At 42.6% G+C, this 25,695-nt stretch overlaps 1 protein-coding gene across 2 annotated transcripts in view; it reads right to left on the bottom strand.

Annotated features, from left to right (window-relative positions):
- Positions 1-25,695, bottom strand: part of si:dkey-34e4.1 (carboxyl-terminal PDZ ligand of neuronal nitric oxide synthase protein) — a 138,385-nt gene that overhangs the window by 43,305 nt on the left and 69,385 nt on the right. The window contains exon 1 of one of the 2 annotated variants that reach the window (XM_059638383.1): positions 21,596-21,615. The exons of the other annotated variant lie outside the window; for it this stretch is intronic. The gene's annotated coding sequence lies outside the window, so the exon portion shown is untranslated. Of the gene's footprint in view, positions 1-21,595; positions 21,616-25,695 lie in introns of those variants that run through there. 2 annotated transcript variants of the gene reach the window in all.

Here is a 25,695-nt window from a genome sequence, read left to right on the forward strand (position 1 = left end):
GTTTAAATAACATAGTGCTTGGTCTTTGCAATATAGTCACACAGATTGCAGATTTTCTCCAACAACAGAAGAGATGTTTATTATGCTAAAGAAGAAATAAAATCAAACCACACAACCTCAACATATAACAACAATTAGAATATTTGGCAGCGTTTTCTGGAAACAAAGACTCTCTTTCTTTCCTAACACTATCTATTAGAGAGTCAAAGCCAGAGAAATTCTGTGGACTGTGGAGACTGTTGGATTAGTCCTTTCCAAATATGAATGTTTTTACAAATGTGAGAGCCTAAGCTTGCTTAGTGCTAACTACCTGCAGATTTCAAACCAAACTCTCCTCGTTTGGAGGGTTCACAAATTAAACCTTTTTACAGAAGTGAAATGCTCTCTGAATAGCTCCAAATCCTCGCTCTATGTGAAGAGAGAAGAAAACTCCCTTCTAACCTCAAAACTGGTGTCTTCTGGACTGAACTGAAATGAACTAAAAACAAAGCTAACGGCCTTACATGTTTACTCCACCTGACACAAACACAACAGCACAAACGTCTTTCCATTAACACCACAAGGAACTGCAGTAACCTGCCCTCGAACAAAACGTTGAATTTAAATCACTGCTATTGTCTTTTTTAAACAGGCAACTCCATCATGGAAGAAACTAATACCCACGTGCATCCACTTTGAAATCCGAATTCCAAAAATTATATTAATATATAAATTTTACAATAATCATTACGGAACCAACACTCATTCATTAAAAAGCTTGGACATTTAATAAATTACCTAAATACAGCCCATATGTCATGAAAATAAACGTGTCCTCTCCTCCCCCTGACTCTATAATACTGCCTGGACTTACCCACGATATACTGCACTGTCCATTTCTTCTTCAGATTGGATCAGAAAATCCCACAAGAGATGGGCAGTATTGTCAGGTTGGTAAAAACCTTGCAGATATTAGCAATGCACTCGGCAATGTATCCGAATGGAAGGTCTAGATCAGGATTTTCTGATGGTTCCTTCTGGGTTGTGTCAGAATATACTACCTGAGAAGTGTCACTACACTGAGGGCTTACCTGAGAGTACATCAGAACTTTTAAAAATTGCCGAGAGCGTGTCGGTTTCTGCAGGAGGTCTAGAAAATAAAATTATTTGCTGGCAGACCTTGAGAATATTAGCAGACGCAGGAAGACTCACAGAAGTGTCTCATTATTTGCAGAGGGCTCTCAGGAGTGTGTCAGTATTTGCAAAGGGTTTTCGGTGCTGCGTTTGTATTTGCAGAGGGCTCTGAGGAGTGTCTCTGTATTTGCAGAGGGCACTCGGGAGTGTCTCTGTATTTGCAGAGGGCACTCGGGAGTGTCTCTGTATTTGCAGAGGGCTCTTGGAAGTGTGAGTGATAATGGGAACTGCAGATGCTGGAGAAGCCGAGATAATAAAATGTGAGGCTGGATGAACACAGCAGGCCCAGCAGCATCTCAGGAGCACAAAAGCTGACGTTTCGGGCCCAGATCCTTCAACAGAGAGGGGGATGGGGTGAGGGTTCTGGAATAAATAGGGAGAGATGGGGAGGCAGACCGAAGATGGAGAGAAAAGAAGATAGGTGGAGAGGAGGGTATAGGTGGGGGGGTAGGGAGGGGATAGGTCAGTCCAGGGAAGACGGACAGGTCAAGGAGGTGGGATGAGGTTAGTAGGTAGGAGATGGAGGTGCAGCTTGGGGTGGGAGGAAGGGATGAGTGAGAGAAAGAACAGGTTAGGGAGGCATAGACAGGTTGGACTGGTTTTGGGATGGAGTGGGTGGAGGGGAAGAGCTGGGCTGGTTGTGTGGTGCAGTGGGGGGAGGGGACGAACTGGGCTGGTTTTGGGATGCGGTGGGGGAAGAGGAGATTTTGAAGCTGGTGAAGTCCACATTGATACCATTGGGCTGCAGGGTTCCCAAGCGGAATATGAGTTGCTGTTCCTGCAGCCTTCGGGTGGCATCATTGTGGCACTGCAGGAGGCCCATGATGGACATGTCATCTAAAGAATGGGGTGGGGGGGGGGGGGGAGTGGAAATGGTTCACGGCTGGGAGGTGCAGTTGTTTATTTCGAACTGAGCGGAGGTGTTCTGCAAAGCGGTCCCCAAGCCTCCGCTTGGTTTCCCCAATGTAGAGAATGCTACACCGGGTACAATGGATACAGTATACCACATTGGCAGATGTGCAGGTGAACCTCTGCTTAATGTGTAAAGTCATCTTGGGGCCTGGGATAGGGGTGAGGGACGAGGTGCGGGGGAAAGTGTAGCATTTCCTGCGGTTGCAGGGGAAGGTGCCGGGTGTGGTGGGGTTGGAGGGCAGTGTGAGCGAACAAGGGAGTCACGGAGAGAGTGGTCTCTCCGGAAAGCAGACAAGAATGGGGATGGAAAAATGTCTTGGGTGGTGGACCCAAGATGACTTTCCACATTAAGCAGAGGTTCACCTGCACATCTGCCAATGTGGTATACTGTATCCATTGTACCCAGTGTGGCTTCCTCTACATTGGGGAAACCAAGTAGAGGCTTGGGGACCGCTTTGCAGAACACCTCCGCTCGGTTCGAAATAAACAACTGCACCTCCCAGTCGCAAACCATTTCCACTTCCCCTCCCATTCTTTAGAAGACATGTCCATCATGGGCCTCCTGCAGTGCCACAATGATGCCACCCGAAGGTTGCAGGAACAGCAACTCATATTCCACTTGGGAACCCTGCAGCCTATTGGTATCAATGTGGACTTCACCAGCTTCAAAATCTCTCCTTCCCCCACCGCATCCCAAAACCAGCCCAGTTCATCCCCTCCCCCCACTGCACCACACAACCAGCCCAGCTCTTCCCCTCCACCCACTGCATCCCAAAACCAGTCCAACCTGTCTCTGCCTCGCTAACCTGTTCTTCCTCTCACCCATCCCTTTCTCCCACCCCAAGCTGCACCTCCATCTCCTACCTACTAACCTCATCCAACCTCCTTGACCTGTCCGTCTTCCCTGGACTGACCTATCCCCTCCCTACCCCCCCACCTATACTCTCCTCTCCACCTATCTTCTTTTCTCTCCATCTTCAGTCCGCCTCCCCCTCTCTCCCTATTTATTCCAGAACCCTCACCCCATCCCCCTCTCTGATGAAGGGTCTAGGCCCGAAACGTCAGCTTTTGTGCTCCTGAGATGCTCTCGGAAGTGTGTCATTTTTTGCAGAGGGTTCTTGGTGCTGCGTTAGTATTTGCAGAGGGCTCTCAGGAGCGTGTCTCTGTATTTGCAGAGGGCACTCGGGAGTGTCTCTGTATTTGCAGAGGGCACTCGGGAGTGTCTCTGTATTTGCAGGGGGCACTCGGGAGTGTCTCTGTATTTGCAGAGGGCTCTCAGGTGTGTGTCAGTATTTGCACAGAGTTCTCAGGCAAGTGTTTTTCAGAGTTAGGTTGGTAGTATCTGATACATTCCAAATTTTGACTCCTTCATCAGTATGTTGTAAATGATCTGTTCTGGCAAAAATGTCTAATTCTATTAATAATGGTGGCATTGTCACTTAGTCCACACTTAAAACAATTTTTGATCAAGTGAGGCCTGACTAATGTTGTAATGTTATGTACAGTACCACATCTCAGCCACTAGAGGCCCTCTGTAATCAACGTTATACTGCTGTGCTATTTGCATTACTATATGTGAGCACTTCCTGTAGGTGCCAGGCTAACTTCTCATCTGATAGCTGCCAGTGAGTGATTTGCTTATGAAATTTAGAACAGAAAGTAGTTGAACAATCCTTACAGAGAGTTGTGAGGCTGTAAATTTCACTTCCACTTTTAAACAACAGTAACAAAATAATTATATCAGCTCCTTGCATTACTAATCTGGAGATGGGAGTTCAAAACCAAACAGGGCAGTGGGAATTTGCATTTTGTTCATTAAATAAATTTGAAATGAAGAACCAGTGTCAGTAATGGGGATCAAGTAACTGCCAGATTGTAGGTAAAACCTATGATTCACTTTCAGGGAAGGAAATCTGCTTTCCTGGTCTTCATGAGACTCAACACCACAATGATGTGCTTGGCTCCTAACATGCTTTAACATGGTCTAACAAGTCCTCTCGTTGTGACACAGTTTCTGATTTTTACACTTTGTTGAATGATGAGTGTCAACTAACACATTTTACTTCCGTCAATCTGTCCAGATGTGTTTTGGCACATCTCAGTGGTCATCATATCCTCAGGTGGGACTGAAATCCAGATAGTTTTCGAGTCATAGAGTCATACACAAAAACAGACCTTTTGATCCAACCACTTCATACTGACCGTAATCCTAAACTAAATTAGTCCCACGATCTGCACTTGGCCTAAATCCCTCCTAACAGTTGTTATTCATGTACTTATCCAAATGTCTTTTAAATATTGTAACTCTACCCACACCCACCACTTTTCACTTCATTCCATACACTAACCTTTCACTGTGTAAAAAAAGTGCGCCTCATGTCTTTTCTAAATCTTTCACCTCTCACCTTAATAATTTGCGCCCTCGTCATGGAGCCCCCACCCTAGGGAAAAGACTCCTGCCATTCAACTTATCTATAACCCCCATGATTTTATTAGCCTCTGTAAGGTCATCCCTCAACCTCCTATGCTCCAGTGTCCCAGTTTACCCAGCCTTTCCTTATATTTTTCCCAACAATATCCTGGTAAATCTTTTCTGAACCATCTTCACTGTAATAATATCCCTCCTATAACAGAGTGGGGGTCAAACTGTACTGCCAGTATGATATAGTCTGAATACTGTCCTACATGTTAGCTCATGTAACACGTACCACAAAGACTGGGTTCTCCTTGAAACAAATAACCTGGAGTTTATTTACACGTTAGCTATTTATTCTGTTCTAATATCTCAGACTTACATACAAGCTAGTTTCTGTTTTCTTTGTTACGCTTATAATACCTGACTGTAACATTCCACACTTCTGACTCAATGACAGCACACTGTACCGAATGAAATGCTGTGACAGATAGAGAGAGAGTCCTGAAGGTGAAGCAAGAATATTTACAGTGGAACATCACACATCAAATTGTCTTCTAACTAAGATAACTCCACAAAGGGCTGGTATCTTGTCACCAAGTCACTCTTTATTTACACATGGAGAGTCTCTGTCACGATTCATCTCCCTCAGAACCAACTTTCAGCATGAACAGTGTGACTGATACTCGTTTTCTTACCTGTTAGACAGGGATCCCGGAGTGGACCAGACTAACAGCCCCAATCAGAGAACGCAGATTCTATGAGGTCCTGCTAGCTGACTGTGTTACAATCACTACACAAACTGTCTCAAATTTACACTGAAAAAGGACCTGAGGAAGGGTCACTGGACCAGAAATATCAATTCTGCTTTTTCATCACAGATGGTGTCAGAGCAGTTGAGTTTTTCCAAAAATTACTGTTTTAGTTTTTGACTTCCAGCATTTGCAGGTCTGCGGTATTATTTCAAAGTTACATTGCCCTTCTGGGATCCATACAACAATACTGCACAGCTGAATGGTAAGAGAACACTAATTAGAAAATAAATGCTGACTTTAATCTTGTGAAGCAATGTCAGTGTCCCTACCTCCAGGCCTGATCGTCCCAACTTAGAACTATGTTAGCGTTCCCTATGACTTTCATTCCAGCTGCTCAAGCCTATAAGATCAACTTCTGGAGCCAGAAGTCAATGCCACTATTTATGTGCTGATGCCAACTGCCATGCATGGAACGGCAGTGCATGGGCACAGCTAACAGGGAACACTGGTAATAACACATCCAAAGAGGTTGACTTTGAAAATATAAAAATAAATGCCAACTTTGTCAGTGATACTCACATCCTGTGAGCAAATGGAAAAACAACTCAGAAACTTTGTCAATTTTCCCAATTGGGTTGGATAGGTGGATGAAGGTAAAAAAGGGGTTGAGTAATAAGATCAAAGGACAAGTTTTTACGTATCTTCACATGTGCAGGGTAAATGCGAACACTATCTGGCTGAGTAGAGCAGTTTGTTTCCATCTTACAAGTTCCATGCATTTTACGCATTGTAACAAAGTTTCTTAAAAACTGGTTGCCTATAATGAGGTTTGTAATACCCATATAATAAGCTGTCTTGAGAAGTGCTTCTGTCCAAATACAAGAATAGCTAGTTCTAAAGTAGTCAATTACAATTTGTCTTTGGTCATTCCTGCATGCATAAACTAATTTGATTACAGCATACTATGCAACATTAGAAGCACTATCGTGACAGGATTACTGAAGGCATGTTACAGCTGAAGTGTACAATCATTGGAGTTCTAACCTACAAGCTGAAAGTAGATCTTTGCAGGGTGTTAGACATGAAGAATTGTATTTTAATTCTGGACAGCATCAAGCTTGATGCATGTGGACTTTTGTAACTTTACTGTCCTATCCTGTTTCATCTCCAGCACGATGGGGTGTAGGAACAATGCCCCCAAAGTTTGAGTCATCAGTTTGTGAATAAATTGAAATATATCATTGAGTCAAGAGCAGTTTTGATTTTGCATCCAGTAAATTCTTGGTGGAGGCAAAAAGGACAGCCATATATTTCCTGGAGTCAATTACATTCTTCATGGAAGTTTTCAACTTTTTGACTAAGCATAACAAAAGCTGAGTCCCATAGATAACAGGCATAAAATATTATTGTTAGAAGGAAGGATAGAAGATTAAATGTCACAGACTTAGAACAGAAATCAGGAGAAGCACAGTACAGGCACAATATGTACATTTCAACCAATGAGATCATACGTTACTCTATCCAATCAATACTCATAAAGATATAACAGAATAAAATTATTAGCGATTTTGCTGCAGTTTAAATGAAAACTATTTTTCTAATTGTTGGTTAATTTGGTTTAAATGGTCATATCTTTGTCCTTGATAAATATAAAAAAGGCAAATTAAATTTGAGCAATGGGCATTGTATATTTTTCGTCCTCAACTGCACAATTTTTTGGGGGGTTGGATGTGGTGGTAGACATCAAGTAAAATGAAAACTAATGTTAAAAAGAATGTATATTATTCAGAAAGTTTGTGAGGTGATAATGAGCACAAAAGCTGGAGATCTGAATAGCAGTTTACTGCTTGGAAGAAAAAAAAGGCTGGAATGAAAATTAAGCAGAATGACTCAATTTTGTTCTGAGGTCCTTCACATCTACAGACCCAAGCTCTAAGTATCAGTCTTTGATGTAAGTGCTCAAGGTTACAAAATCTTTTTTTTAATATATTATACTCTTTTGACTGTCTTGAGGAACAACAAACTTTAAATGACATTCCAAGGTGCTGCACAGTTGTCTATTAGAACAAACAGGAGCAAGACAGGAGAGTTAGACAAATAACATCAGAAAAGAAATGGCCAATTCAATTCCACTACCCTCTCCTGCCTTTCAGCCAGATTGCTGTCCTATACAGTTTTGTTCCATAACCTTTAAATCCCTGGCCTAACAAAAATCTATTAGCCTCAGATTGAGAGGTATGCAATCTTTGTGAGTATCATTGGAGAGGTAGGTTTCAGTAAGGAATTGGAAAATTAATGCATGTGGAGATGTCAAGCACAAAAGTTATCAAATTTGAAAGAGAGTGAGCTTGATTAGAAATTATATAATTTCTAGGATGAGCCAAGTTATTTTCAATACAATCCATTCTTGAAGGACCAGATTGTGGCATGGAACTGATTACAGGGTATCAATGAGCTGAAAATCACTGTACTAGTACCAGGTATTGCTACAGTGCAGCAGGAAATAATAATCATTGTAACAAAAGATACTCAGAGAAAATGAGCATCAGCGTGAACTAAGAAACAGTCAACTCAGCCTTGTTGTATCAATAAAGGCCTGACACAGAGAAATATTCAAATGTGTAAGGAAGAAACAAAATAAACCATTAACATTTAAAGAGTCACCAAAGGCTATTTCTGTACCACCTCTAAATGGGTGGTGACAGGAGAACTAGACGATGTTTGCCTGGAATGGTTCATAACACTGGAAATGCTCCCCCGTTAGAAGAGATTTTTCAGCTGTTTCAGTGCATGCTTCAGACATTTTTAGTTTATTTCATTCTAATAGATTTTTAGTCTTTGTTCTTTATCTTTCTATTTTCCAAATGAGCTGTCCTGTCACTAGTATTGCCTCCACCCCAGCCCTATTCAGTCTGCTTCATCCTGGAAGCATGGAAGACTGTGCTACTCCAACACCATGCTTACCCAGAGAATGCACAGTGGCATTTACAGCAGAATGGTGGACAATTAGGTCAGTTGTACCTCTCTTCAAGAAGCTGCATCCTATCAAATGGCCCAGTCCACATAAACCAGCTGCATTAGGGCAGGCTCAAGTTACAGGGAGCTCTGACCCTTGGTCTGAGTTTCACCTGGTTTGCAGATAGATAACCTGATGCCTGTGCTCCAACTTCATGGTCTGACATTCATCTCAAGTTGGTCTGCAGCAACAAGTAGGCCATCAAATCTTTTCACTGGTAGGCTGTAATCAGCTGACTGCAGCAAATTCAAACCAGAGACAATAACTCCACTTACCTAATGTCAGGCATCCATAGACTGCGTACCTTCATTCACAATGATAATGGAACGTATGAAGGCAGACTGGGGTCACCGCAGTACAAAACTGCTCAAGACCCTGAATGCAAAGTAATGAAAACAGTTCACAATCCAGATTCAAATCTGTCTTTGCACAGTCCTCATTTCCTGTTACAGAAACAAAGCCAACTGCATTCCACTCAAATTCCTGGGACATATACCATCAGTGTTTAACTGGTAGAAGCACTTGACTCAAGAAAACTGCTCAACAATCCATAATGTGTATAATGTACATGTTAATAAGTATGGGAAATCTGTACCACATTACACACTGGTTATCTCATTTGTTCCTTTGGTGGCAAGTTTGCACTATCATTTCATCCTCCTTTATCCAAGCTGCTGTTCATAAAAGGGTCACGTGCTACATAAATGTAAAGGGCACCAGTTCCTTGATGCAGCTAGAAGCCGGTTTCTTCTCCCTTGAAAAATACAATTAATTTCCTCTCCACAACCATCAATCCTCTGAGAAATGCATTGATTTAGGCAGCAGCTAACGGTGTGACCAGGCACTGAGGCTGAAGTTTTAATTTCTAATAGCTTAGTCACGTACTTTCAAAAGTACCAGAGTTCTGCCAAGTCAACTCAAAGAAAGTCAACAAATTAGGCCTAATCAATCTGAAAAAAAACTTGCAATTGTACAAGCAGAAAGCTTTTTCACATCCTCACACACTCAGAAAATAGACTACTTTTGAAATGTCGTCTGTCATGTTACCAGGCAGTGAATTTTACACACAGGCAGGTCCTTCACTAAGCTAAGTGACTAGTTATCTTTTCTCTGAAGAGGACGGAGGGCTGCTTGAGGGATGAACGTTGATTGGATTATCTGGCAAATTGCTTTTACAGAAGCGATCAAATGTTTGTCTCAAACTGCAATTGATTATCACTGCCCCAGTCTGCTAGTGAGACAGGCTCTTTGTTATGGAGAGTCACAACACAAATCCCGATTTATTTGGACATGGATAAAACCAGCTCAGCTTCACAGTTATCCCTCAGTTCTTGAGTAGACCTGGTTTTGAGACCAGCTTTGAAGGAAGAAGATGTGTATGTTACCTAGCTGCCCTCTAGCAAAAGACAGACAAGTAGAAGTTACATTTAATAATACCAACTACTTTTTGTTCCTTTGAAGTGAAGTTACTGTTGCTATGGTTAGGCTAATCATAAGCTGACACGGTTCTGGAGAAACACCACCCCGTCCTTCCAGGCAAAGGAAAATCTCAAGTTGCAGAGTTAAAAAGCACTGAACCATTCCGGCCTTCGGATAAAATTACCGATCACTCGGAAACCTAACTTGTCCCCTCGAAGTTTTTTGAAAGATACAGCTTCTCTCCTGTATGCAATCTCCCTGGGAGAGATCAGCATGAACCAACTTGTCTTGCCTAACACAGACAGTTCATTTCACAGCTTGGCAAGCTCCTCTGGGGATTGCTTTATCCATCTGAAAATATGCCAACTGGGGATTTGGTGTGACATTAAAGATTTAAAAAAAGCATTTCAAAAGGGGCTGTAGCAGTTGTTCAGGATTTTGTTAATAGGTCATCTGATTCTCACCCTGTTGGGGCCTCACCACACAATTCCTGAATTAACATTGCATTTGGGATTAGCTGCTCCTGTGAAGATACTATACTCCTACATCATTGCAGATCACTGAAGTGTACTCCATAGGGATCAAATCACCGATCCTTGACAAACTTAATCAACTTGGAGCAGGCCAATGTCCACCATTGACAACCACAGCCAGCAATATATCCTATGGGGATCTGGGGACCTCTTCAGGGAAGTGGCCTGACGCATTAGAAATACAGCAAGCTCTTTGATGTCTCAGGTCATTAAGATAATGGGCAGCTGGGCCATAAAGACCATCTGCATTCCAGGTTTGATCCTTGCCCGTTCTGACTTGAGCACTGGGGATAGATCGATAGAAGTTTTTATTAGAGTAATTATGCTCTGAGGGTTGGTGTGGATTTGTTGGGCTGAAGGGCCTGTTTCCACACTGTAGGGATTCTAAAAAATGCATTGTCACGTGTATTTGCGAAAATACAGTAAAATGTGTATAAGTCATCACAAGAACAGTGCCATTTAGTTACATAAATTATGTATTTAAAAAAAGAGACAAATTTAAGACAAAATTGATTTCTTGTTCATTCTATGGCCTCTTGGTTCAACTGCCCAACTGCCAAGATGGAGTGGGGTAGGTGGGACCTGCCATTACTGTCCAGGACCAGGTCTTTCTCCAACTTCCGAGGAGTGGATCCTGTAAAACTACCAAGGACTGGGGCTTCTCAAAACTATCAAGAACCAGGAATCTTTCAAAGCTGCCGAGGACCAGGGGCCTCTCAAAACAAGAACCAGGGGGCCGTCAAACCTGCCTAGAACCAGGGTGGTGGGGTCCGACCAAAGCTGTCAAGGACCTGGGGCTGTGCAACCAAAACTTGCTCGCCTCAGCCACACAAAAAAGAAAAGATTAATTAATATGGGGTCAAGTGCCTGTATCCCAGCAAGGGGTCGTTAATTTCAGTTGACAGGACAGAAAATTGGACAAAGATCAGAATCTATCCACAGCTGCCTTGACCTCCCCCTCTGCAACTAATCATATACCTGGGAAAGTGGCACAAGAACCTGGGAGACGATCGACTTTACTGGAAGTGGGTAACTAGAAGCTGTTCGGGAGGATCTAAAAACAAGATGCTTGAATTAACCATATAAGGACTGCTTTGAACTAATAGCTTCTAAACACAAAGAAATTTAAATACATTAAATTTAATAGCTGCATTAGCATTACATATGCAACAGTCCAAACAATCAAGAGTTTAGAAATAGCACACGTTTCTCAACCAATGCAGATTTTTTTAGCTTTGCTAAATCCAAAATTGTTTTTGTTTCTGAATTTCATAAAACACAAATATCATTGCAGTTTTCTCCAGAAAATGGAAGCACATTACCTATTCAGCCTACAGGGACAGGCTGAACAGGCTGGGGCCATTTTCCCTGGAGCTTTGGAGACTGAGAGGTGATCTTACAGAGGTTTCTAAAATCATCAGGGACATGGCTATGATAAATACAAAAGAACCTCTCCCGGGGTGGAGGCAAATATCACAACAAATGAAAGACTTTTGAAGTAGTCATTCTAAAAATGGTGGGCAAACACTACATCCATAATACACAAAGCAATGTTGCACAAACATCAATGAGATGAATGACCACTTAATCTATTGTCTCTGGTGCTAAGGCTCAAATTGTGTCACACATTGAAAACCGTCCATTCGCCTTGCAAGGAGAGTCACAGAACTTTTTACATTCATCTAGCAACTAATGTGAGAGAATGCAAAATGCAATGGTCACTTTGTAATGCACTGAAGGCTAGATTAGCCTCTAGGATGAAGCTTGAACTCAAGCTTCCTAGAAGAGTTAGATCCGAGGAGCACACTCTGTAATAATATTAAGGAATTTTTAAAAGATGTTGTAAGTGAAAGATACCAAAGCATATTAATGATCAGATATTAGGCTTAGACACAGATCCTGCCTGCAAATGTCACATCTGACCAAGATATATCACATGTAGCTCTTAAACACATTCAGGCATATGGAAGCTGAGTTACTGACAGAAAAGGATTATTCGATATGGTAGTAGAATTGTCAATTTCCTTGCAAGAAAAGTAGCTAGAAATACTTCTAGTACTATCAATCAATCAATGCAGCAATGTACTAAAATTCATGGAGGCTCTCAGGGTATCCATTCACAGAGAAATATCATTCAAGATTCTAAGAAAGTTTGCATGAAAGTCTATTATTTCCCCTACTTTGTTCTTTCACTCCCAGTGTCACTCATTCTTGGTGAGGCACAGTTGAAAGTAGGGCTCAGGGTACACAAAGGCAGTGGGTGAATTCTTTCTGAAAGCCATCAAACACATGGCAAAATTCAATCTCAAAGACAATCAGTCTGAGAAAAGTTACCACTGTAAGCCAAATAGACAAAATTTGGAGAGGAACTGCTCCTCTAATCAGAGGGGGTAAATGTGGGAATGAAACAGCTTCAATTGGAAGAGCTGCAAATGTTTAGAAGCGTAATTGAGGCAATGGCTAGGGGAGGTGGAACCATCTTCTTCTGGGAGTTGAGACAGAGAGGGAGGCTGCAAAGGGTTGAGGAGGAGCTGAAGGTTCTAAGTAGGGATGGAGACTGCAACAGATGGAAAGAGGGAATCTGCAAAGAGGGAGAGGGGTTCTGCAAAAGGGAGAGAGAGAAAGAGAGAGAGCAGTGTTAATGTTAGCACCAAAGAAAAATTCAGTCAATTGGGAGTCAGGAAATCTTGCAATCACTGAGGTAGTTAATTCCTTGCAAATGACTGTGGAATCATCACTTAATGTTGCTTGGATTCAATAATAACTACATGGGAAAAAATGAAGCAGATAGTATTGTAAAGAACACTCAATTGTTAAATTTAAACCTTTGCTCGTAACTGCCTGACTAAAATGTTCCAATTTTGTATACATACAATGGGAATACATTAGCTGTGACCTGACCAATCAGCGGAAGAGGCATTTAGGGTGATGGCTTTGTTTTTTATAGAAGTTATTTTGAGAAATAATAATTAACTTATGTCTGAGATAACAAGGTGTAGAGCTGGATTAACACAGCAGGCCAAGCAGCATCAGAGGAGCAGGAAAGCTGACCTTTTGGGTCCTGACCCTTTTTTTCTGATTCTCCAGCATCGGCTGTTCCTACTATCTCATTAACTTATGTCTGTTTTCTTGTGCCAACTTAAATATTGTTGTTTCAAAAAAATTAATGCTTTCCTTGTGCATTTTGGTTTTAACTTTAATGGATAGTTGATAAGTTAAGGATGTTGGTGAATTCTTCAGCTTCTGCTTTTGTGCGAATTCAGATACTCAACACAAATAAAGAAGGTAGTATTACTAAATTACTACATCACCTAAGGAAGGTGTTAGTGAGAATGAAAAGGCAGCCTCTGAAAACCAAAAATAAGGCAATGAAAATCAAAAAGGACCCCCCCAAGAAAATTTTAAGAGGAGCTCTTGAAAAAGCAATTGTTTTGGCCCTGATTCAAATAGCAGTGGTAGTCCCAGGTAACATAAAGCAACACATTTTGGCCTCTGACCCAAGGGGTATCTGAAATCTTAGTGAAGTAGTAATCATGGTTAATATATTTCACACGGTGAGAGTTTTGGCTAAAAATTTGAGTAGGATTAGTTCATAATCACTGTGAAGAGAATTTTCTTTGTTTCTTTCGTTGGCACCTTACTATCTGAGCTACCTTCCACCTCTCATACCAATGTCCTGAATCAGGAAACAGGGACATTGCTACCCTCAAATATTCACTCACACATAATGTCAAAAATGTCCTTGTAAGCCATATGTGAGCTGGAGCTGACTGTGAACTTCTGGAAACCTTACAGAGCCCAAGGAGCCGGGATTCAGCAGGTATTTATGCTGGATAGCTGTTTGCCAAGTTGTGACAAGAGCACAGGAAAATAAACTGACCAGAAGTGTTAAACAGGAATATTAGCAACTTAAATTTATATAGCACTTTTAACATCATAACACATTCAAAGATGCTTCACAGGAGTGTTTTTGAATAAAACTTGACCCAGAACTACAAAACGTGATGTTATTTTTTATTGATTCATAGGTTGTGAGCATCACTGGCTAAGTCAGCATTTACTACCCATCCCCAATTGCCAAGGAGAAGGTGATGATGAGTTGCTTTCCTAAGCCATTTCAACCCTGTTACGAAGGGCGTTCCAGGATTTTGACCCAGTGACAGTGAAGTGATTGGGGCAGATGACCAAAAGCACAGTCAAAAAGGTAAGCATTAAAGAGCATCATTAAGGAGTATAGAGAAGTAGAGACATAGAGAGGCTTGGAGAGAGCTTTTTAGAGCTTAAGGTTTTATCAAATGGAGATAACTATCGTTAGGTTATCAGCCACATTACATTGATACTTTACATGAACAGCAGCTTGTTCCTTCTACAGATATTACTGATTGTTTCCAGCAATTTCTTTTTGCGTTTCTAAATTCGCTGAAAGGCTTTCAGATGTTAATGGACTCAAACAACTGTGCAGCCCTCAAAAATAGATGTTGGGTGTTTTTGCTGTTTAAGATGTGCATAGGTAATGCTGATATCACATTAGTGAAACTCTGTTTCCCAGGATGTTGCTGCATTTGACATCGATAAAATAAATTTGACAAATTGGAAGTCATTTCAATACAATAATTTTGTCTCAATTGTAAGAGAAAAGGGACTTTACTCTCACAATGTTAGCACTGTAGGTAACATATATATCTAACCGACATACTATACTGGACAGGAAAAACTGCAGTTAAGCCAATATGGCTCAAGTATGTGTAGACCATCGAATCATTCGTATTACTTCAAGCTTCAGTGACAGGTTTAGTATCAACACTATCTTGCACTGGTTTTATATGTAGCAGCACAGATTCAATCTACGCTTCAAAAATCAATTTAGAAGGGTCAAATGAGACTGGAAACATTAATTCTGCTCTCCACAAGTGGTTCCAGACCTGCTGAGTTTCTCCAGCATTCTGAGTCTGTTCTAGTAATATATAACTGGGTGTTTATCGCTTTTAGAGTAAAAGAGCAAGAAGGTATATGCCCTCACCACACTCCATTAAAATCCTAATGACAACAGTGAATTGAGTTTTCAGAGAGCTGTCTGTACAGCGCTTGGTGAATTTGACTCATCCTGTATACACACACCCTGTGGAAGTCAAGGCATCAGCATGGATTAATCAAACATAATGTGACGATCAGAGAAAGTGTCTGTGGGTTGTCTAGACCAAATAATGAGCTTCGTACTCCATTGTCTGCAGCCAGTAACAAATTGGACAGAGTATCGAAAACGGGAATAAACCAGTTACTAGTGCAAATGTTCCATTTCAAGTTTTTTAAGTTGAATGCCCCAGCTTCTACCAACACAACCTGTGTGGAGCCGCTACTGTAGACGCCTAGCACCAACAGGCTTTCAACTCCCTGCTTATGAAGAAGCTGACTACCACGGTCTTAAAAATATTGAAGGGAGGACAAGATTAAAACTCTCAGTGAAAGACTGGTCAAAAATCTTCAGAAGATTTCTAAACATAATTAAAGGTTTACAGATGTGGTGTTCCCAAGGAAAGAGGTGGGACAATCCCAACAAAACTGAGGTGAACAGTGGTTATGCAGCAGTGCACAAGAGGCCAGGGACAAAGTAACAGCATTCAGGAGGGCAGTCAAAACTGAAGGAGACTAAAAATAGGGTGAAGCAGTGGATTATTTGTGTGCTGGAAAATCATCAGCATGGAAGCTGTGAAGGCAAATGGAACAGGATATCATAGCCCTGTTAAAGCTTATAGACATTGGCAAGAGAATGTTGGAACAGTCATGTCTATAAATGATGAATGGGTTTTTGGCAGCAGAGATGCTAAGATTCTGGTGGATAAAGGTGGCATGGTGGAGGTAAATCAGTCCCGATTATGGATAGGATTGGAGTTTAAATCATGCCTTAATTTCTCGGTAAACCCATTCAGCCTTAGAATGGGAGGGAAAGACAGACAATCAGTGGTTCAGGAACACAGTCACTGATGGGAGTCCAATGTACAAAGCACAATTAGACTTTCAGGAAGTTTTTAATAAAGTCCTCCACAGGGAGTTGGTTAGAAAATAATAAACACATCGGATAGGAGGTAATGTACTGGTATGCATTAATAATCAGGTAACAGACAGAAAACAGGGGAATAGGAGTAATAAGTCATTCTTGTGTTGCTAGGCTGCGACTAGTGGTGTACTACAAGTACTTGGAGCCCGGCTGTACAATATATATCAGTGATTTGGAGGAGGAGCAGGCCAAATGCAATACTTCCAAATTTGCAAATATTACAAAGCTACATTGGAATGAGTGTTGTTAGGAAGATGTTGAGTGGTTTCAGGAGGATTTTAGCAGGCTTAGTGAATGGACAAAAACATGTCAGATGGAACATAATCTAGAAAAATGCAAGGTTATCTGTTCTGGTAAATGGGCTATTCCCATTCCAACCTTCCTAAAGGGAATGATTATTAACTGCAACCTCCAGCCTAGCACTCTCACAGCTTAGAAGTTACTAAGGAGTCAGAGGAGTACCGAAACGCTGAAGAACCTCAGTGCTTGTGTGAAAACAAGTCTCACACCTGTTAAATCAATTGCCAAGAGGCAGTACATTGGTAAGAAAGAAGAGAGAAGCAAAGACAGAATCATGAGGTAACAAAGTGTGAAGCTGGATAAACCTCTCTGATGAAGGGTCTAGGCCCGAAACGTCAGCTTTTGTGCTCCTGAGATGCTGCTTGGCCTGCTGTGTTCATCCAGTTCCACACTTTGTTATCTTGGATTCTCCAGCATCTGCTATTCCTATTATCTCTGATCACAGAATCATGAGGAACTTCTGAGGTGACAGAGCCACAGTAGGAGAAGTGTAGCAGAAATGTTGTTTTCTAGTAAGAATGGAATAAGTGGGTGATATCATGTTGGAATATGATGTTATTGGCTTTACAGAATGCTGCAAACAGCTCATGGGAGACAGGGAAGCAGCTTGTGGGGGGGCACAGTGAGGACAATTCACTGTGATATTCAGGAGGTTTCAAATCCAGATTTTACCAGCAGGCTCAAAAGGGTGCCTAGAAGCAGATACAGTTTATGAAGGTCAATCAGACAGGCTACCCTTTTCAATGGATTAAGTAGTGTGACTGGGTTTAAACAGCATAAATCCTACTTATACCAGCTGCCTTTTTGACTGGGGACACTGCCTGGCATCCCAAATCAGTCTCACCAACTTCTGTTCTGAGCTGTAAATTATCTCAAAATAAGCAATTAGCCCTGAAGCTAGTGAGCAGTAATATTACAAAACACACACTGGAGGCTGTAAACACAGTCACTTGTACTGTAATAATAGCTTCCTCAGCACATAAGAGGTCACTGTGGGGTTAGTTGGGAAGCACTGTTGTGTACAATTGATTATTTGTGTGAATTAGTTACTCATTTCCCATTCTCCACCAGGAGCCCTTGGGCAGATAACACAAAACAATTTCAATCAGGCAGGAAGTGAATCACTTTGAACTATCCCAGAGCGACATGAGAAATAACATGGAACTGTCACCAGGGTACATCTGTACAGGCATATTAAAACAATGCTCCGAGTTAGATGCTGTAGGGCAATTATGAGAAAACAAAGGTCAATCATCCCTAAGCAAAATCACCTTATGAAGAAAGATGGTTATTCCTCAAGAAGTGAACAAAGAGGTTGAGTGTCTGCAATCTTAAATATCAGACAGCAGCTGCTGTGTTTCCTAATGTATCATCGTCCATTCCTTAACACAGACACACCATGATTTATAAGGTGGCTTACAGTCCTGTGAAACCAATAAAAATGACCTACAGATCAAATAATTTGTATATACAAGAAATAAAGACAGCGAATGCTGGCTGAGCTGGAACTTTTATTCCTGGCTTCACATTTAAAGAGTTTGGAAAGTTGGCTCAGAATGTCTACATCAGCAATCCCAGGTCACTTCACTCATGAAATTTTCACACTCCAGCCCACAATTAAAATTAAAGATTGGAAAATCTCTTGACTGGAATTAACCACCCTTTGAAGGAACCTGCTCTTGGCTGAGAATCTGAAGGGGAGGGATAAGGTTCGCTCCAATTTCCAACTCTTAACAGAACTGGAGTCACATTCATTCAGAATGGATAACTGATTGTGTGAGGAATCCTCTTGCTGCCTTTACAATATGGAAAAGACATAGGAATCAGAAAGATCTCACATTGTTTCACCAATATCCTTGAAGTGAAAAATGCCACTCTCTACTTTTAAGTGACTTTTCCTAAATATATTGAACATAGTAACAATATATTCCCACAGGTCATAGGTCAAAAAATTCCTTTCAAACACAATGGCCTGAATATTCAACAAATGCCAATCACAGGTGGATTGTCATTCTGTTCACATCATTTTACCTTAGCACCAAGCATATTTCTAGCTAGGAATTCTGATCTGGGTTCTTGCAGAAATATGGAGTATAGCTGAAGTCAGGAGAATACAGGATATTGGTGAGGCCTCTTCTGGAGTACTGTGTAGAGTTCTGGTCACTCTGCTATAGGAAGGATGTGATTAAATTCAAGGGGGCTCAGAAAGGATTTACAAGGATCTTGCGGGAATGGAAGATTGTCAGAAGAAGTGGTGGATACAGATACAGTTACAACATTTAAAAGACATTTGGATAAGTACATAAATAGGAATGGTCTGCAGGGATATGAGCCAAGTGCAGGCAGGTGGGTTAACTTTTGGTTTCGGAATGTAGTCAAAGTGGACTAGTTGGACTGAAGGTCTGTTTCAGTGCTGTATGCCTCTATGACTTTACACCCTATGGTGCAGGATAATTGGGGGTTGCAGTAATATGTCAGGGGCAGTAGGTAGTGTTGCTGGGGCTGGCTGTCTATGGGGGAGTGTAGGAGCCAGTGACAGGGATGAATAGATATTGGTGCTAGCAGGCAATGGCACAAATATAAGAGTTGGTGGTGAGGGAGGGGACGAGAGGGTGCCAGCTTATAGTGTCGGGTGGCCAGTCAAGGCTGGCAGAGAGTGAGGAGGGATAATTGTGGTAGGGTCCTGATGTACAACTCCAGTCTGTCCTGCTCCATAGACCTTCCAGCTATCAGAATATCCAGGCATACACCTTAGTCACAACGTAAACATATTAAGAAGTTTCTCTGCTAATTAGATGTTCTCTCTGAAAAAATACAATAGCAACTTTGCCAGGAGATGGCAAATGAAGAAAATTTGAACCCTCTTCAACATATTCTCAGCCAAATACTGATCTTTTTCAACATAGTGACCTAATGTTTATTTAAGAAATAACTTTGACCAAGAGGTTTTGTGAGAAACAGAAGTTAGGCAAAAGCCTAAACTCCTGGAAAACATCACTTTTTCAGTTTAGGCTAAATTTAAACCTGCAATTTCGGGTTTAACAGTTCTGGGATTAGACCTCCAAAGGTCATCCTGATACTGCATTATCTACTTCATTTGAGAGACTGAGGTGTCTCAATCAAATGGACACTGGCCCACAGGAATAAAGCTAGCTGGAAAACCTGGATTGATTGATGCAGATGGACCTCATTGAATATGAGTTACCCGATTGGAGGCTGGTCCAATCAGGGAGTCCTGCCTGACAAATAGCACAGGATTTTCAAAGATTCTGTTCACCCCAACAGCTGGCTTTGAGAGAGCTGGATCAGTGTCAAGGGCTCTCCACGAGTAGATAAAGGGTAACTTGGTGACGGGGTACCTGCCTCTGCGGAGTTTCAGAGCCACATATAGTTCACTGGCAGAGTAGGGATGAACTTTTAAGATGGGGGACAGACCACTGGATGATGCAATGATATGTGAAATGAAAAGTATTCCTTGTTAAAGCACCACAAACACTTACTTTGAAAAGAATAAAAATGTTAAGAAAATAATGATGATTTGAACTCAAATTTAATAAAATTCCTAAATTGCAATTTTAGAGAGCCAAGGCAAATGGATAACAATTACTCCTTTAACAATCTTGTAGCTGTAAGTAGCGTATCCATGCTAAGGATCCTAACATTTAAACCAACCCCGCAAGGGTGTATAATATGAGTAATGATATTTTGGCAATGCTGATTAGTTTGCAGAAATATGGAACATCATGCGATTGTTAGATAACTGTAGAGCTTGTTAGCACAATTGGCTAGATGATTAGTATGTGGTTTGGATTGGTGCCAACTGCATGTCTGTTTGATTCCTGTTCCAACAAAGTTAGACTTGAGAATTGTCTCCTCAACCCCTGCCCCCGAAGTGAAAGAAAGGAATATCATCACCAACAAAAGTTACCAAGAAAACAGCTCAGGATGAAGCATAAGCAGGCAAAGCATTCAGTACCTGTCTTCAGGCAGAGCATCTATGAAGGAAATATTTAAGATGAGCTTGGAGTTTCCATTTAATTCCTTTTGTGTTTCATCATTATCTCAATGTCTGCTCTATTAAAATATGATTAACTGTGATCAAAGCTCTGGAATGAACGTTGTTGATGCCCAAAGCAATTGTAAGACAAGATTAGTCACAGAAAAAAAATGTAAAATATTAGACTTTGTTGGACTGAAGATTACAAGTGATTTGGACAACCAAATCTGGAGATACCAGTTAGTTCCTGTACACTGCTCACAGACTGCACTATACACTGTGCTTGGACTAAAGGCAGTTACTGCACTGCATGTCACCCTCAGAAGGCAGACAGATACAGCACAGTGCACTGGTCTCAGATGACAGGCTGCATGTTTATTAAGGGTATATAATGCAGCCTTTCTGAGCTCTGATGGCCAGTTGCCAGTAGGAGATTAATATTTTTCAGTCAACCCAATTCATTTGCTAATTTTGTGAACAATCACTGCATTCAGGCTGCGTGCATCAAAACGCTTGGAGTGATCCTGTTAAATGAAGTAATATCAATAGGGGTACACTCTCATTAACACTTCCTTCTACATTGGTAAACCAGAACAATAGCATTTGTGCAAAGGCACAGGGCAACACAACAGCTCTGGTTGCTCTAATTAAAGTAGCCCCAATGATCTATACACAACATTGGTGCCTGCATATAACAGCTGGGTAAAACACCAGCCTTCCTAAACTTCAACTGATTCATTAAGCAATTAAATAAACTTAGGAATAAGTTCATTTTACATAACGTTGCTTTGATGATACTTTGGCTTGTTGCAAGTGTAGGCACAGTTTACCAATTCCAACAGGCAAGGTTTCGATCTGAACTGTACAGATCAGACTCATGCTGAAGCAGATCTGCTAAACAGGTTTCAAAAATCATAAGTTGCTTTCTATTCCTCTACGTTACCAGCTTTATCCGTCTGAACATGCAGTTGGAATAATGACACATTCCATCAGCACGAGCAACTATTACCTTAAATACTTACAGAATAATACGAGGGAGATTAATTCCTCCACCAGGGAGCAAGTCCCTTCACTTGGCATTAGTAAACATGTCCGGGGCAAAAAATACTTTTTATCAAAAATTCTTCCGTAAACAGCAAATGAGGGTTGGATGAAGAAAATCATGCACAATAATAAAAATATTATGTCACCAAGATACTATTTGAACATTATGAGGACAGCCCCTCCTAATTGATGGCTGAAATTATATGATCACAGAAATGTATCTTTTGCTGCTATTATCGCACACTTTCTCTGGAGTTTAGTTATCTATTGCATTGTTCCAGTGATCTGTTCAAAAGTGCACAGTAAGCAAATCCTGCTCGATATCCTTGGGTCAGGTGTGGTTTGTTAATTGATTATCTATTGCATCATTGAATGCAGTCATAACAGACCTAGAACCACTCCTATGCTGTATTAATAATACATTCGATGTTGCTAGGCAACAGCTCAGCACAGCTATTTGGAAGTGCTTTTCCTCAAGTTATGGACCAAATGTCAGCAAAGCCCCAGTGTAGCTTTCGGGTTATGATTCAGTCAGGAAATAACTGGTCCCTGTGCTAATTTGTTCAGAGAAGATTATAGTTCTTTCAAGGAGCTGTGTAGCCTGTTACTGTCCAATAAACATTAGGAATACTGTAGTTGGGGTATCACTGATAGTAACAGAGTTATTGTTTCAAGTCATAATGGCCCTTCAATGATTTATGCTGATTATTTCCAGAATTTTCTGCCTTTATTTCTCCTTATAAGCATTAGTCCTCCCACTGTTGTGAACAAACGGATCTCACAAGACCCTTAAGCAATTCTGCACTGGGAATCCAAATAACAGCCTAAATCTAAAGAGGCTGGCACAACAGGTCGCCATAGAAAGAAAGACAAAGAGAGAAATTGTGGAAATACTCAGCAGAGCATGTTGGAAGGTACAATTTGCCTGTCTCTGGTGGTGGTGGGAAGGGCAGTTAATTGGGCAGGTTAGCTCTGGAGATATACTCACCCCCTCCCAACTCAGCAATCAACTCCTGGGCAACAGTAAAAACCAAAAGAACTGCGGATGCTGAAAATCAGCAACAGAAACAAAGTCTCTGGAAAAGCTCAGCAGGTCGGGCAGCATCTGTGGGGGAGAAAACAGAGTTAATGTTTCAGTTCCGGTGACCCTTCTGTTTTCTCCTCCACAGGTGCTGCCCGACCTGCTGAGCTTTTCCAGGGACTTTGTTTCTGTTGCTGATTTACAGCGCTGGGAGAGTGACATTGGCAGGTTGAGAGGCGCAGACTGAGAGGGCTACAGTAGCAAGTTGAGAAGGGACGGACTAAGAAGGTTGAATGTGAGCCTTCTTGCCCAGAAGAAAAACAAAGTTGATGGAAAAGCTCAGCAGGTCTGGCTGCACCTGTGGAGGAGAAAACAGAAGGGTCACCGGAACTGAAACGTTAACTCTATTTTCTCCTCCACAGGTGCTGCCAGACCTGCTGAGCTTTTCCAGCAACTTTGTTTTTCTTCTGGGCAAGAAGGCTCACATTCAACCTTCTTAGTCCATCCCTTCTCAACCTGCTACTGTAGCTCTCTCAGTCCGCGCCTCTCAACCTGCCAATATAACCCTCTCAACCTGCTACTGTAGCCCTCTCAGTCTGCGCCTCTCAACCTGCCACTGTAACCCTCTCAGTCCACCCCTCTCAACCTGCCAATGTAACCCTCTCAGTCCACCCCTCTCAACTTGCCAATGTAACTCTCTCAACCTGCTACTGTAACCCTCTCAGTCCGCCCCTCTCAACCTGCCAATGCAACCCTCTCAGTCCACCCCTCTCAACCTGCCAATGTAACCCTCTCAGTCCACCCCACTCACCATGCCAATGTAACCCTCTCAGTCCACCCCTCTCAACTTGCCAATGTAACCCTCTCAACCTGCTACTGTAACCCTCTCAGTCCACCCCTCTAAAACTACCAATATAACTCTCTCAGTCCACCCCTCTCAACCTGCGAATGTAACTCTCTTAGTCCACCCTTCTCACCGTGCCACTGTAACCCTCTCAGTCCACCCCTCTCAACTTGCCACTGTAACCTCTCAGTCCACCCTTCTCACCGTGCCACTGTAACCCTCTCAGTCCACCCCTCTCAAACTGCTACTGTAACCCTCTCAGTCCACCCCTCTCAACGTGCTACTGTAACCCTCTCAGTCCACCCCTCTCAACTTGCCAATGTAATCCTCTCAGTCCACCCCTCTCACCGTGCCACTGTAACCCTCTCAGTCTGCGCCTCTCAACCTGCCACTGTAACCCTCTCAGTCCACCCCTCTCAACCTGCCAATGTAACCCTCTCAGTCCACCCCTCTCAACTTGCCAATGTAACTCTCTCAACCTGCTACTGTAACCCTCTCAGTCCGCCCCTCTCAACCTGCCAATGCAACCCTCTCAGTCCACCCCTCTCAACCTGCCAATGTAACCCTCTCAGTCCACCCCACTCACCATGCCAATGTAACCCTCTCAGTCCACCCCTCTCAACTTGCCAATGTAACCCTCTCAACCTGCTACTGTAACCCTCTCAGTCCACCCCTCTAAAACTACCAATATAACTCTCTCAGTCCACCCCTCTCAACCTGCGAATGTAACTCTCTTAGTCCACCCTTCTCACCGTGCCACTGTAACCCTCTCAGTCCACCCCTCTCAACTTGCCACTGTAACCTCTCAGTCCACCCTTCTCACCGTGCCACTGTAACCCTCTCAGTCCACCCCTCTCAAACTGCTACTGTAACCCTCTCAGTCCACCCCTCTCAACGTGCTACTGTAACCCTCTCAGTCCACCCCTCTCAACTTGCCAATGTAATCCTCTCAGTCCACCCCTCTCAACCTGCTACTGTAGCCCTCTCATTCCACCCCTCGCAACTTGCCAATGTAACCCTCTCAGTCCACCCCTCTCACCGTGCCACTGTAACCCTCTCAGTCTGCCCCTCTCACCGTGCCACTGTAACCCTCTCAGTCCACCCCTCTCACCGTGCCACTGTAACCCTCTCAGTCCGCCCCTCTCAACCTGCCAATGTAACCCTCTCAGTCCGCCCCTCTCAACCTGCCTATGTAACCTTCTCATTCCACCCCTCTCAAACTGCCAATGTAACTCTCCCAGTCCACCCCCTCTCAACCTGCTACTGTAACCCTCTCAGTACACCCCTCTCAACTTGCCAATGTAACCCTCTCAGTCCACCCCTCTCACTGTGCCACTGTAACCCTCTCAGTCTGCCCCTCTCAACCTGCTACTGTAACCCTCATATTCCACCTCTTTCAACCTGCTACTGTAACCCTCATATTCCACCCCTCTCAACCTGCTACTGTAACCCTCATATTCCATCCCTCTCAACCTGCTACGGTAACCCTCTCAGTCCATCCCTCTCAACCTGCTACTGTAACCCTCTCAGTCCACCCCTCTCAACCTGCCACTGTAGCCCTCTCAGCCTGCTACTGTAACTCTCTCAGTCCATCCATCTCAACCTGCTAATGTAACTCTCTCAGACCACCGTTCTTAACCTGCTCGGTCCACCATCAACTAGATCTTTAATTAACAACCACTGAAGTGTCTCACCCCAGCCGGCCCGATTAACTGCCTCACCTGTAGGCATGAAGGGTGATTCCCAACCTGACAGGGAAACCAGGAAGAGCAACCTGCTATGTTTGGGGGTCCTTCTTTTGCCGCAATCTATAAACAAATGGGGGCCGGAATGAGGGGGTTGGTTGCTGAAAGCCACGCACTGCCTTTGTCTCCAAGTCCCCCATCACCAACATCACCTTGCGAGCTCCAGAACAAAGAATTATCCATTTGTCAGTGCAACTCCTATTGACTGTGCAGCCGAGACCCTAATCACATGTTTTAGCTTCCTAAGGCTCCTAACCCTGATCGGTTGGCAGCCTCGGGTACAGCAAAATCTTAGTAGTGAGGCTCCTGGCTGGATGGGACACTTCCCAGTCAGCATTTAAATATCTAAGTGGTGCATGATCCGGTGAGCTTTCTCACTGGTGTGCCTGAAACTTACCTGAAGTTAACCATCCCCACCGAAAAGCCTGGCTAACTGTAGACATGCTACCAGTGGTGACATGATTAGAA

This window comes from Stegostoma tigrinum, chromosome 29, assembly GCF_030684315.1.
Source record: "Stegostoma tigrinum isolate sSteTig4 chromosome 29, sSteTig4.hap1, whole genome shotgun sequence".
Classification (NCBI taxonomy): domain Eukaryota; kingdom Metazoa; phylum Chordata; class Chondrichthyes; order Orectolobiformes; family Stegostomatidae; genus Stegostoma; species Stegostoma tigrinum.